Source organism: Fukomys damarensis, unplaced genomic scaffold (genome assembly GCF_012274545.1).
Source record: "Fukomys damarensis isolate Sample0158 unplaced genomic scaffold, DMR_v1.0_HiC HiC_scaffold_6, whole genome shotgun sequence".
NCBI classification, from domain to species: Eukaryota; Metazoa; Chordata; class Mammalia; order Rodentia; family Bathyergidae; genus Fukomys; species Fukomys damarensis.
In genome coordinates, this window is record NW_022900918.1 from 32755186 (window position 1) to 32770073 (window position 14888).

General features: G+C 42.8%; 1 protein-coding gene across 4 annotated transcripts in view; it reads left to right on the top strand.

Annotated features, from left to right (window-relative positions):
* The window catches only part of Ubac2 (UBA domain containing 2), a 157017-nt gene that overhangs the window by 49592 nt on the left and 92537 nt on the right, over positions 1-14888 (top strand). The gene's annotated exons all lie outside the window — the stretch shown is intronic.

Here is a 14888-nt window from a genome sequence, read left to right on the forward strand (position 1 = left end):
CTGGGGATCTAACTTGGGTCCTTGTGCTTATGAGGCAGGTGGCAGAACCACTGAGCTAAATCCCCAGCCCCTTTGTCCATTTTTTAACTGGATTTCTTTTTGTTGTTGGATTTTAGTTCTTTGTATAGGATAGATACTAACCACTTTTCAGATATATAATTTGCATGTTTTTTTCTCTTGCTACTCTTTTGTGTCCCTTGACACACAATTGTTTTATATAGTTTTAGTTTTGCCCATTCATCCTATTCTGATGATAAGATGAATTTGGAGCTTTACATTTTTAAATGGTAAGGGTAGGTTTTTCTAGGTAAAACAGGACATTTTCGCGACTTCATCTAGGAAGTATTTCCCTGCAGCTGAGAATACCTTAGTTTCTTTAAAGAGAAGAAGAGGTAGGGCAGGAAGTAATGCTGTTTTCCAGAATCAGCCATGCCAGAGCCTTCTTCTGCTTAGGTGGCCTTCTTGTGTTCTGAAAGCCACGTACCCTTATTGCATTAATATGACAATGAAAGAACATTTCCCTTTTTATAAGTCATTTTTTGGCTCTGCCCTAATTAAGCCAGTATCTCTGGTTAATACAAAAATATAGTGTGTCCATCAGATTTGCAAATTAGAAAATCCAGGAAAATACGTTAGTAGTGGTATCATGAATCCCAAACTGGTGGCTCAAAGTACACAGTGGAAGCCGGTGTGGCACACACCTGTAATCCTAGCACTTGGGAGGCTGAGGCAGGAGGATCGCCCCCAGTTCAAGGCCAGCCTGAACTACAAAGCGAGACCTTGTCTCAAGAAACCAAAAAATAAAGCAAGAGTACAGCTGTGCTCTCTTGTGCACCCACTCTGGAGTGAAGGCAGGCAGCTCCAGCCTCACTGTGTCCTCCAACCAGCAGGGAGGAATGAAGAGGACCCTGGTGTGGGCTTTCTTTCCAGGTGCCTTGAGGTTACAGGTGTCCCTCATCTGCATGGGGAGGCTGGGAAATGAATGGCGCCATCAGCTGTGTCCCTGGAGAGACGGGAGCCCCGGTTTGGGGGAGCTGCTGGCAGTCTCCCTAAGGGAGCAATAGTGGGCTCTGAAAGCAGGGATTAGGTGCTCTGTAGTCAACAGAGACAGAAGGACCGGAGCAGAAGCCGGGCAGAGCTGTGTGGGTTTACGGCGTGGCACCGTGGTGTAGCTGATCTCTGGCGCACACTGATGGGCTTCTGTTTGTGGACTGCAGGGCAGCACGCTGGGTGGTTACAGATGAGCTGGGGCCGCAGACCCGGCAGGGGAGAAGCAGGCCGGAACAGGCAGGGGTCATCCAGGAGAAGAGAAGTGTGGGCCGGAGGGGCTGCCCTCTGAAAGGAGGTAAAGGTGGGTCGCGGGGTGGGAGCTACACGGACAGACGGCGGCTCCGTGCGGGAACGACCGACTGCCAGGTGAGGGGCCTCCCCGGGAGGGGCCGGCAGGGATGCCGTCGGGAAATCCTCGCATAGTGGAAACCAGCGTCAGGTCCCCGTGAAGTGCCTTTAGGCCACTAAATCAGAGATTCAGTGCCCTTCTTTAGGAAGGAACCAAAGCTGGGGAGACGCCACTTCCCAGGAAGCTCTGCGGCTCGCAGCTGCGCAGTCGAGCGCCTTCCGTGTGCTGCGCGGGGGTGGGGGGGGCGCCTGCGCAGTGAGGTGCAGGAGGGGCTGAGCCGTGGGGGCTGTTTCTGTATTCTCTTAGTGGTCGGTTTCGCTTTTCTATAAACAAAGACTTGTAAAAGCTTGAAGTATATTCGTCGAGAAAATCTTCATAACTGCTTAAAGAACAACGAAGAAATCCTGACACCGTTAAAATAAGAGCTAGTTGGTAGAGTGACATTGAAACATTTAAAAATCAAATGTCCAAAATAAACTAGTTTGCATACGTTACTAAGTATTCTTACAGAATTTTAATACGGACTTCATGTTAAGACTGTCCCTTTCTGAAATGAGCAACCCGCAGTTTAATGGGCTTTGGCTGTAGTCACACGCAAGACCACTAGGTGGCAGCACGAGGCAGAACTTGATAAAAGCTGTACCCCTCCTCTGTAGTGTTACTACAGTAGATGGGGCTCCAATAGTGTTACCAGGAGCTGTAAGGTTGCTAAATGGTGCAGTATTTTGTAATAAGGTAAATAGTAATAGTTAATGCTTTTGTATAAACAGATTTAACATGCTTTAGTTAAAAATTAAAAACATGTTTTTATATTCTTCTAAACTACATGATAAAGTACTTCAACACCTTAGTGAAGCAGTTGTTAAAACTCTTATGATGTAAACAAAGAATAATTTTAGGTTCTAATTAATTTTTGGATCCAATATTGTACTTGACCCTTATAGTAATCTTAAAGAAAAATACTCGTTTTCTGAAAATTATTGGACTAACCAAAGAGATTTGCAAGGAGAGATTTTTGTCAAAGGGATACAGTAAATATTATTTAATAATTTTTGACTTTGACATCTTGGGTGAGTCATAAGCTTTTTTTTTTTTTACCAGAATGCTCATGTATGTAAATATTAATTAGAAAAGAGTTGGAGCTGAGCACAATGGCTGTACCTAAAATCTCAGCTACCTGGGAGACTGAGGCAGTAGGATCACAAGTTTGAGGCCAGCCTAGGCACCTTGATGAGAAAGGGCTCTGTGAAAAAGGACTGGGGGCATAACTCAGCGGTAGCACACTTCATAAGAAAGAAAAGAGCCGGTATTAGTGGACATGAATATTGTAAACCCATGTTAGAGACATCAACTTTGTCTTCCCAAATAATGTACCTTAGCTACTTCTTCAGTATAGAGAAGTGGTAGTTTTTAATACTTATTTCTTATATTTCTTTATCAATACCCGTGATTATAAGTATCAACAGTAAGTCAATATTCTCAAAATCCAGAAATGAGTGAGCTGGGGACCGGAGTTTGTAATGAGAAACATAGTTACATAGAAATAGATGGCTGATGGGGAGGGGGTGTGTGTGAGTTCTAAGGAAGGATAAAAATAAACCGGAAGCTGAATTGTGAAAGTGATATTTATTACACTGTCTGGGTGCTTTTAATAACTTAGGAAATAGATTAGCATGTTACAGTGTATTGTTCTTTGATAATCGTGTTCTAGAAGGAAGAATTGGCAAAGTGAGGAAAGCGAGACCTTGGTGGGCCCTCAGTTAACAAATGTTTGCACATGCATGCAGACTGAAGGAGAGAACGCCACGTCTTGTGAGTGACTGTGTCCCGATATCTGTTTGCTTTCTCTTTCATTCAACAAATGTTTATTGGGCCCCTAGTGTATGATTGGCACCGTTGTGGGCATAGGATCCTGTGCCGATCAGAACAGGCCAAATCCTTGTCAATATTAACAGTATAATTGGGAGCGAAAGCCAGTAAACAAAATGAAAAAGCACAATCTATAATGTCAGGTGTATGCTGTGCAACAATACACCAGCAAAGGGAATGCTAAGGTGTGAGTGGGGTCGCGGTTTCGCTGGGTCCAGGTTTCAGAGGTCAGGTGACATCTGAGTAGAGCCTGGCGGAGCGGGGAATGGGCTTGTGAGTAGGGAAGGTGTTCTGTGTAAAAGGGGTCACAAGTGCCGAAGGTCTGAGGTGGCCGTGTGACCACAGGCACCCTGTGGCTGGAGCAGAGGGGAGGAGGCGAAATCACAGAACCTCAGGGCCCTGTGCATGGCTTTCACACCAAGGGCACTGACTCACTCTTTGAGAGATGGAGGCCGGCTGGTCCATACTGTTTTCCCCCCTTAATCCTGGTTCCTATCTGTTTGAAAACATAATAATTTTACACATAGTTACAGTTTTCAGATTGTTTTTAATTTCTAATTCTCAGTCTTCTAAATTTCAGGCTTCTTCCTGGGGTATTCTGTTGCCTCACATTGCTAGTTTTTATTGCGAACTTATACTCAGTGGATTTTGTTTTCTCCTGGAGTCATTTTTTTGGTTTTGGGTTTTTTGGGGTTTTGTTTGGTCTTTTGTTTGTTTGGTTGGTTTTTTGAAACAGGACCTCACTATGTAGTTGAGACTGACCTCGAACTCACGATGTACCCCAGGCTGGTCTTGAACTCACAGTGATCCTCCTGCCTCAGCCTCCCCAGTCCTGGGATTACAGGCATGCGCCACCATGCCCGGCTCCTGGAGTCCCTTTGTGCCCCCACTTGTGCAAGGATCCATACAAGGTGCTTTGCACTTACTAAAGATCCTTGAGGGAGTTTTGTGTCCTGAGTTTTAACAGTCACGTTCTTACCTTAGAGTTGCTCTGCCATTGAAGGGGGCCAAATCTTGACCAGAAATTCAAGTGTGGTCTTGACCTTAGATTTTCAGTTTTTGTTGGAATTGTGTGTTCTTTTTCTTTTCCAGAGCTGTTAATGCAAGTGAAGTTTCTTTGATGTTACAGGAGGCTATGAATGGAGTGTGTTTAGTCTTTTCTGGGAAAGACAGATCTTTGATGTCTAGGCTCAGCCCCAGCCCTCCCTCCTTGAGCAGCTTTGAGGCCATATCTTAGTTCTGAAAATCCCACGCCATGACTCCAGGAGCTTATATCTGGGTCAGGTCCCTGTGGGTCACAGAAGCAGCCCATGTTTTTATTTCTGCCTTTGTTTTGGATATGTGAGTTTATGACTGAAATCTTCAATGTGTGCAGAAGTGGCGGGATCCCTGTAACAGGCCCCACATTTCAGCACTACCCGTCTTCAACAGTGATCAGCTCAGGGCCGCCATGTTTTGTCTTTGTCCTTACTCGCTGTTACGGGATTCCCTCTGCAGCAGATAAACCCAGGAGCAGAGATAACCCAGGCTCATAGTGTCTGTGTGTCTTAGCTCGGGCTGCCATCACAAAGTACTGGAGCCTGAGTGGCCCTAGAGCAGAAATTTATTTTGTCACAGTTCTGAGTTGTAAATTCCAGTACGAGGGAGCCAGCTCGGTCAGGTTCTGGTGAGGGCCCAGCTCTGCCTTGCAGGTGGCCCCTTCGCACTGTGTCTTCCCATGGCTAGGCGGGAGAGATGAAGAGCTCTGGTCTCTTCCAGCAGCATGGAAGGCACAAATCCCATCGCAGGACCCACCTTCGTGATCTCCTCTAAACCTGATTGCTTCCCGCAGGCCCTTCCTTCAGATGCCACCACACTGCAGGTTAGGACTTTTGTGCTGTGGACGTAGTTCAGCCTGTAGCAGCGTGTATGTGTGTGTCTCTCTCCTTCTTTGTTCTCTATTGCATTTATCTCTTTATCAATTGATGCTGTAGTATCCGTAATATTTTAAACACTGTTTTCAGTGTTTAAATTATTAAAAATAATTTAATTTATTCAGTAGATAAATTAATACCTGATGGAATATCAGTCTTTTTTTGCTAATCTGTTTCAAGATTAACCAAAATGGAGAACCAAAATCTGTCATGTAAAGGTACAAGATCCGAATAATAAATGTAACTGTACTGTATACTTAAAAAGTACCAATAAACTCAATGAGAAAAAAAGATTAACCTAAATATTCGTGTATTATTATTCTTCCATATAAATTTTAGAGAGAATTTAGCTAGACTTTGAGAGAGCACTGAATTTATATATAGATTTGGGGGAAAGCTGATATATTTTTTTTCCATATAAAAGCACAAAATGTCTCCTATTTAATGAATTATCTGTGTTGTGTATTATATTTTAGGTTTTTCTTTTATGGGTCTTTTATATTCTGAGATACCATATATTTTTATAGTGGTGAATTGATGTTATGTTCCTAAGTATATTTTGTTGAAATGTGATTGCTTTTTATAAGTTGTTGCATTTGGCAGTCATTGAATTCTGTTGTTTCTTGCCTAGCTAGCATTACTTTGAGTACATGTTTAACTTTTTAAGAAACGGCCAAACTGCACTCCAAAGTGTTGATAACATTTTACATTGTTATCAGCAATGTATGAGAATTCCATTGCTTTCCATGTTTAGGATCACGTGGTTTTTGTCAATTTGAGAAAAAGTTGTTATTCCTCCTAATTGTGCATAGTGCTGTGTAGCATCTTTTAAATTTTCATTTCCTTAAAGACCAGGGCTGTGCTGGGTACCTTTTGTGCACTTGTTTGCTTTGTGTGTTCCATCTTTCAAATCTCTTGTCATCTCTGGCATTAATTGGATTGTTTATTTTCTTACCAAGCTTTGAGCATTTGTATTCTGGAGACCAGATATTTGTAGGTATGTATTTTTCAAATACTTTTTTCCCAAGTCTGGCTTTTCATTTTTATAACAGTGATCTTTGAAGAGCATTGTTAGAAATTTTGATAAATCAATTTTTAAATAGCTCTCATTTACTGTGTACTATAAAAAAATATTTGCCTAATCCGAGGTTTCAAAGGTTTTATCCTTTCTTCTGGAAGTTTTATAGTTTCAGGTTTTCCATCATAGGTATATGATACATTTTGAATTACTTTTTGTATGTTGTCATGGTCAGAAGTATGCATTGAAAGCCACTTTTTTATTTGTGGACATTGAACTGTTCTAGCCTCTTCTAAAATAGAATTGCCTTAGAAAGTTTCTCCAAAATTACTGGACTGTCATTTTCTCAGCACATTCTCTTGATATTTGGTTATTCTAAGTTTTAACATACAGTATTATGAGGTTTCAAACCTTAAAAATTGCTTTGGCTTGTGTAATTTTTTAGTTTTTTGTTGTGAATTTTAGAATTACTTTGTTAATTTCTACCAATAAAGCCTGTTGGGGATTTCACTGGGTTGCACTGATTCTGCAGATAAATTTGAGAATAGACATTTAAGCAATGTGGAATCTTCTATTATATGAGCATAATCTATCTCCATTTATTTACATCTTTTACCTTTTCCTCATCAGCGTTTCATAGTTTTCATTATATAATTTTTGCATGTAAATTGTTATTCATACCTAAGTATTTTGTAGTTTTTGATGTTATGACAAATGGTAATTTTTTAAATTTCCGATGATTGCTTGCTGTTATATAGAAATACCATTCATTTTAATTCAGGTAGGATTTATCCTAGGAATGCTGGTATGTGGATCCGCTCTCTTGCTGCTGGGACAAAATACTTGACAACCACAATTTGAAGAGGAGCAGTTTATTCAGCTCACGGTTTCAGAGTTTTCAGTCCATGGCCAGTTGACACCAAGCCAGGAATGTCATGGAAAGGGAGTTGTAGAGCAAAGCTGCTTGCTTCCTAGCAGCCAGGATGCACAGCACAGAGGAGGAGCTCCCTATGTGACCACTGTACCTCCAAAGGAACTGCACTGAGCACCTCCTCCACTTGAGCCCCCCCTGCTAACAGCACATTCAGCTATCAGAACATCGGCAGAGAATCCAGTGAAGAGCAGAGTGCCCCATGATCCGATCACCTCTCTACAAGTCTCCTAATCCAGTCGGGGTAACGATTAACCGGCCTGGCTGGGTGCTCGCTTCCGCGGCACACACACTAAAACTGGCCTGGCTGATATAGTTGAACACAAACGTGTGGAATGGCATATACATTAGTAGGTCAAAGGCAGCAGATAGGATCATTTTGCAGTTCAAACATAATCAAATCAGACCCATTCTTAAAACACAACTGTGGCTTCTTGTTGCTTTTTTAAAAAGAAATATTTTTTTATTATGGTAAAAAACACACGATGTAATGTTTACCATCCTAACCACTTTTAGGTGTGCAGTCAGGTAGCGTTAACCAGTCACTGCTGAGCGCCGGTCTCCACAACTTTCTGTGTTTGTCATTCCCTGAGTCCTTGTATATCTGAAGGTGCTTTTTTCATACGCTGTTACTTTTAAGTATTAGCTTTGGTGAATATGAACTCTGTTGAAATTCTTTTTCTTCACTGTTTTAACCATATTACCCCATTATCTTACTGGATCCCCTTTGTCTTTTGAGAAACATAATGTAGATGTGATTCTTGTTCCTTTATAATTTGTTCTTAGCCCTTGGAAGCTTTTAGAATTTTTCCTGTCTTTATTCTTAGTGTCTCATAATTTGTCTAGTACAGATCATGATCATCCTAATCTACACTGGCTTTTAGAGACTTTTAATTGAAAAAAAGTTTCATATTCTTTAAATAGCATCAGTTCTGCAAAATATGTTTTCTCCATCTCCCCCATTCAGCATTTTACCGTTTTCTGACTCCGGGAAAGTTCCCCATTGTGCTATATTCCTGGCTTGCTACTCTGTTCTTCAGCTGTATTTATCCCAGCAATTGTGTTTCTTATATTTAATATTTCCACATAATCAGATTTTTTTGTGTGTGTGTGCTGGGGGTTGAACCCAGGACCTTGTGTATACTAAGCATGCACTTTGCCAGTGGGCTATACCTCCAACCCTGATGTTGCATTTCAGTATTCTCTTTTATGTCTTACATAGTATAGTTACTGATATATTTTGCAACTTGGGGTTCAATATTCTAACAATTCTGCTTTCATTAGTAATATTGTTCCTTTGTTTCGCTTTCATTGTGAATGTATTTCCAGAATGTGTAGTTACTTGGGCTTCTGAACTCACATTACCCTGAGGATATTAAGCTATTGTGTCAGGTCGAGTAAGCGAAGGAATGAACTCCTGTAGTAGAGAACCTACATTGCCCACTCCTGGGTGCTGAGGTTCCAGCAGGCAGCCAGGCTGGTCAGGAATTTACCTTTGAACTCTTTAGAAAAAAAAGCAGTACAGATAGTCCTCGTTTAACGATCCACCTGTTTAACGATGGCCCGGACTTATGACTGAGATGCACTGTTTGGATTTAGGACCTGCTGCTCAGACTCTGTTTGGACTTACAACACGGGAATATGAGCAGCAGTGTGGCTTTACAGTGGCTTCTGCAGTACAGTACTGTGCTTTTGCCGATTGTGCTGTACAGTGCAGTACCGTAGTTACACAAAGTCAAGTTAGAGTTTCCTTTGAACATTTCTTTGTTCTGAATCTTGTAATGTGTGTACTGTATACAATTCTTCATTTAGTGACCAGTTAATGGCTAGTTGAGGGAAGTGACCTTAGTCATTACGAAAGGAATGTCTGTATTGAGAAGCTTTTTTAACATGGTAATTTGCTCGTGGGGAGGGAGAGGAGGGATGAGCAGGAAGAGGTGGATGAGACTGTTATCTTGTCACTGTTCCCCGCCTTCCACCGTGGCTGTTGACAGTCCTTTATGATGACTCCAAGTCAGTGAAATGGTGCTCTTTCCACTTGGTGTGTACATGATGTGGGCCTTGCCAATCAAGGCACTTCCTGTATTTTTCCTCTTGAATTTTGTCCTGAATTATTTTTATCATCTTTCTTTTCCCTCAGTTCTCTTTTTCTAAAGGCTGTTGAGCTACTTGGACAAGTCTAGTTTTAATTTCTTTTCTCTTTGTAGTTTTGCTCTCCTTGCTGGGAAATATCCCAAGATGTGTCTTCCACCTCTTCGAATTAATACTTAAAAATAAATTTTATTGAAGTATAAGCATGTAGATGGAAAATGTACATATGGTGAATTCAGAACTTACTGAGTTTATACAAGGTGACACCCTTCTAAATCCCAGGCAATGAAGAAACAGAACATTACTGAAAATCTTACTTTTGCTGCCTACCAGTCACTACTTCTCCCAAATATCTGTACTGACTTTTAACACCCTGCTTTAGTTGGCTCTTGTGTCTGACTTGTTTCTTTCAGAATTGTGTTTAGATTCATCTGTGTTGCTTCACATGGCTGCAGGTCATTCTGTTCCATCATCGGAGCAGCGTTGTGGCGTGTGACTGTGGCACCATTTGTCCACTTGACTCTTAGGGGGTGTGGCATGTTTACAGTGTGGGACCCTACAGAAACAGTTGCTGTGAATGCCCTTGCACATGTGCATTGTGTGCACGTACACACGTTTCCTTTAGGTGTGTACCTGGGAGTTGAAAGCTGAGCCATCTGGTACAGTGGAATTTGCCTTTCTTCCTGCGGGGCAGGAATTTAGGAGCAGTTTAGTTGGGCGGTGCTGGGGTTGTAGTCAGAATATCAGCACAGTGGCCTGCAGGCTTTACTTGGGCTAACGACCTTCTTCCCTCACCCAGCTCGTCGGGAGCAGGAGGCCCTGTGCCTCACCATAGTCCTGCTGGTGTTCCTGGCAGGACGTCCAGCTCCTCCAGGGCTAGGGTCCCAAGTGATGGCAGCCCTTTTAATTTCCGTCATCCTAGTGGATCTGTAGTGTTGTGTTATTAAGGCTTTAGTTCCTGTTTCCTTGATGACTAGTGAGGTTGACTACCTTTATCTATTTGTTGTTTTATTTAAAAAATTTTTTCAGCTTTCATATTTTAAATTTTCAGTAGCTCTTTTTAAATTTCCGAACACCCATACCAAAAACAAAACAAAACAAAACAAATTTCCTGAACATTTACTTTCCTTGTTATCCTGTTTTTGTTTCATGATGCAGTATTTAAAGAAAAAAAAACCTTCTTGTGTTATTAAGGATGTGCTCCCTGATCTCCTCAAAGCTTTCGTTTCTCTGCAGGTTTCTTTCTTCTAAGTTCCTTTTTAACCTCCTTGTTTTCTGTTTTTTACAGTAAGAGTTTCCCTTAAATAACTCCAAGCCTTTCTCTGTTTGTCTTCAAGGCCCAGCTTTGGAGAAGCAGACTGAAGTCTGTGTGTGAGGTGACCGTGGGCCCCACTGCCGTGTTTGTGTCACTGGGAATGTCCACTCTCAGCCTCTGTAGATTGCTGGCGCCCCTCCGCTGCCAGGCCCTATTTTTCTCTCCATTCTCAGCCTGAGCCTCAACAGTTAGAGCAGAGACTGGCTTGAGCATGTGCGTTTGTTAGTAGTCTTTGAAATCTCAGCTGTGCATTCGAGTCCCCCAGTCCCCAGACCATTTCTGCATAGTAAACCTCCAGGCTTCTGCCAGATGAGGTGAGGCAGTGAGGGAAGTTTTCAGTTCGCCAGTTCTCCTGTTTGCCTGTTCTCTGGGCATGAGCTGAACGCCTAACAATTCTGACCCTGCGTGCCTGGAGTCACGGTTGGATGCCACAAAGTCAAAGAGCCCTCAGTTCCACAAGACTCCCTCTCCTCAGTGCCAACCTGAAACCCCTGGCTGCCTGTACTTCTGACTGGCTGTCAGTTGGGGGTTCCACAGTCCACCTCCCAGTCTGAAGTTTGTCAGACTGGCTCACAGAATTCACCAAGGTACTTTACTTAAATTGACTTGTTATCAGTAAAGGTGCAGCTGAGGAGCAGCCAAACAGAAGAGACGGACAGGGCAAGGAGGGGATGCGTGGGCTTCAGGCCCCTCTAGTGTCTGCTGGGCCACGCAGTCTGGGAGTTCTCTGCATCTCTCTCTGCAGGAGTTTTTGTAGAGCTCAATCTCCAGACCCCACCCTCACCCCCCAGCCCTAATGACTTGGTCTTTCTGGTGACCACCTCCTTGACAGCTGTACCCTCAGGGTCCCCCTTAGCATAACTCTGATGCTGTTGAAAAGGGCTCCCTAGGAGGAGGAAAAGATACTCCTTTCTCTTCACTTAGGAAATTCCAAGAGTTTTAGAAGTTCTGTGCTTGGCATTGGAGCCCAAGAGTAGAATGCCTTTTTGTGTTACACCACAATGACTGTGAGCAGGTAGAGTGGTGGGAGGGGCTAGATATTCTGATCCTCCCTGACTGGTTCCGGAAAACTCCCGAACTGCAGCCTTTAGGGAGTTTAATGTTAAGCCACTTGCTTTTCTGAGTTCACCATTTCTGGTTTAAGGTTTGGCTTCCTCAGGCTTGTTCGTTACACCTATACTTCTGGTTTCTGGCAGGGCAGAAATGTTACCGTCTTCAGCTCTTCTTTATCTTTCTGGATTCATGCCTTTAAAAATCCTTTCAGTGTCATTCTTAGGAGATTGAAGGGGATTAGAGGAGATAAATAGATGTGCTCAATCTGCCATCGTTAACTAGCAGTGACATTTTCTTTAAAAAGTAGTTTAAGAATACTTGTAGTTGTGAAATTAAATTTTCTTTTTATTGATTATATTGTTACCTCTATAAGTATTCCAAATTTTATTAAAGTTGTTTTACATTGTGTCACTGTCAGAGAGCACTCTTGTTCAGAGTAAAATAGTTGTGGAGATCACTGCTTTGTTGTCCACTCCAGGACTCTTTCCTGGGTCTCAGCCCTGCCGTGAGTTTCATCTCATCCTCACTCCCATCCGGTCCCACCAACCATGAGCATCTCCCAAGACCCATCCCTTCTTTGCAGGTTGCCTTTCAAGCATCTGTATACTGTTCTCTGGAAGCTGCAGGGCAGAAGATTAAAGGGAGAGGGGAATTGACAGGTTTTCAGCATCTGTGCATAGGAATTTAATGTTCTTGTTTCTGCAAGTACCCAGTTACCAGCAGGCTGAGTTTTCTGATAGTCTCGCTGCAGAGGGACTTTCTCTGTTGGTCTCAATGAACGGATTCTATGTTTCTCACAGAACCTGCTTCATCCAAACCCTGTACTTCTACCTCCTTGGCTTGCCCAGAATAAAGCAAGTGCTCCAGAGCTGGGCACAGGTGACTGAGGAGGCTGAGAAAGGAGTGTGGTGCCACCAAAATGACTGTATGTTGTGGACTCATTGGGCGATTTAGGTCTGTTTGAAACAGTCAGAGGTATTCTCTGTAATTCTTTTTAAATTTTGTTATGTGGGACAGCAGTGGATAGCAGTAATGACCTCAGAGGTGTCAAGTGAAGGGATTGGGCTGTCGGGATGAGAGTTGGCCGAGCAGCAGCACACCTTCAGCCATCTGTGGTCACCGAATACCAACCGTTGGAAGATTTTTAAGGGAAGTGGGTATTGTGGGCAAAGTTAGCAATAAGTGACAGTTAGCTTTCTGAATTATTTGTCCTCTGACTTCAACTTGAACTAGTCGATGTGTAAATAATCATCATACCTTGAAAGACAATCTATGTCTGTAACTTAGAAGCGAAATGTTATTTCTCAAAATAGAGCCACTAGGGACTTCAACTTTGAAATGATCAAATTAATGTGTTTAGATTAATAGATTAGGTCAGTTGAACTGACAGGCATTTTAGATATCTACTATCATTTAACTCCTATTTAAAAAAAACAAACAAACTGTTGGTTGGCATGGCTTTATCTGTTTTCCTGGTTAAGAAAACTGATTCTAAGAAACCTGCCGGGAGCGTACAACTCATTCGACAGAGTTGGAGTTTGAACCTAGATCAGATGATTTTAAAGCCACAGTGCCTCCCAGCCATGCTAGAACCAGAGCTGTGCAGTGCTCGTAGTTCATCCTGCATATGGGGTGCAGAGGGTTGTGCTTCTGCGTGTCGATCACCACTAACATGTAGACTTCCCATCCTTGATGAGTTGCTGCTGTTTTGTGCCAAGGCCTTTAGAGCTGGAGTCTGTTCCTTTTCACCCTTCTTCCTCTCATCCCCTCTCCCCACCCACCTGCCTTCTCTTACTCCTCCGTCCTCATGCTTTTCTTCTCTTACCTCACCCTCCTGTGGTCTCCTCCCAGCAAGACCTATTTGTTGGGCTTTATTGGCCAGAGGTTTTAGCAAATAAGTAGTTGGATGTAGTTGCACAGGGCAAAGTTGACTAATGAAAAATATAATTTTCCAGATTTTTATTTACAACAAGGGATGTGAGGTAGAAAGGGCGTCATTGGGGTTTCAGGAGATGTGTGACAGTTACTTCTTGAGAACCTTTCTTTGGTCAGCTCCACCCTCAGACCAGGTAGTCATCTCCTGTGACTCGGGACACTTTATTATAGCATTTGTCATCACAGAAATTAAGTAACAAGTAATAAATGATTGGATACCTAGCTGTTCCACTAGAATACACACTTCATACAAGCAGGAGACCAGGCCGTTCTTGTGAATGATGCCTCAGTGTCTCGGCCTGTTGAGGGTCCTGTAACAAAATGCCATAGAGGGCCGGGGATTTAGCTCAGCGGTTCGGTGGCCTGCCTTGCAAGTGCAAGGACCCGAGTTCAATGCCCGGTACCAAAAAAAAAAAAAAAAAAAAATGCCATAGAGTGTGTGGTTTATAAACAGTATTTATTTCTTACCATTCTGGAGGCTGAAAAGTTCAAAATCAAGGCACCAGTACATTTGGTGATTGGTGGTGGCACCTTTCCTGATTGATGAGTGTCCTTCTTTTGTCTGTGTCTTCATATGGCAGAAGGGATAAGAAGTTTCTTTGGAGCCCCCTTTAGGCATAGTGGGAAGTAGTAGTTGCCACGTATATCATATGAGGACGGATGGGTGGATGGATCTCAGTAGAGCAAAGAATGAGTGAAAAGTCACCATCGGTCTTTTGATTATATTTTATTTCCTCTTGAGACCATTGCAGTGGCCTCCTAACTGTCCTCTCTGTCATCATGATGCCCTCATCTGCAGTGCCCCACCCCACAGTTTTATCTTCAAAAGAGATCTGATCCTGTTTCTTTACACTTTGAGGACCTTCCTGTGGCTCACCCCTGCTCTTTTATAAGGTTGAGCTTGTTAGTGAGGCCTTTCAGAGTTGAACTTCAACCAACCTTTCCAGCCTTATTTCCTGTCATTCCTTCTCTGTACTCTGCACACCAGCCTGCAACTTGCAACTTGGCAAACTTCTGCTGAGCAAGCAGGGTAACTTCAAGGCCCCCTGGGATACCTGTGCTGTGAATACCCACCCAGCCAGAGTGCACTTCTCCTGCCTTCATGCTCATAGACGACTTTGTGCTTGCACTGCAGCTAGATCCCTGAGCACTGGGGCTTGTGAGTACTTACCTGATTGTGCTCACTGCATGATGCTTTTGTAAGAGCGGGATCTACTCTCTCTTATAGCTCCCTCTGCATCGAGTAGTGAAAGGAGTGTTCTTTAATACCCTGGAGATCTGACTGAGGTTGAAATTGTAGCCTACCACATGCTAGTTATTTCTTTTTTTACTGGTTGTTTTTTTTTTTTTTTTTTTTTTTTTTT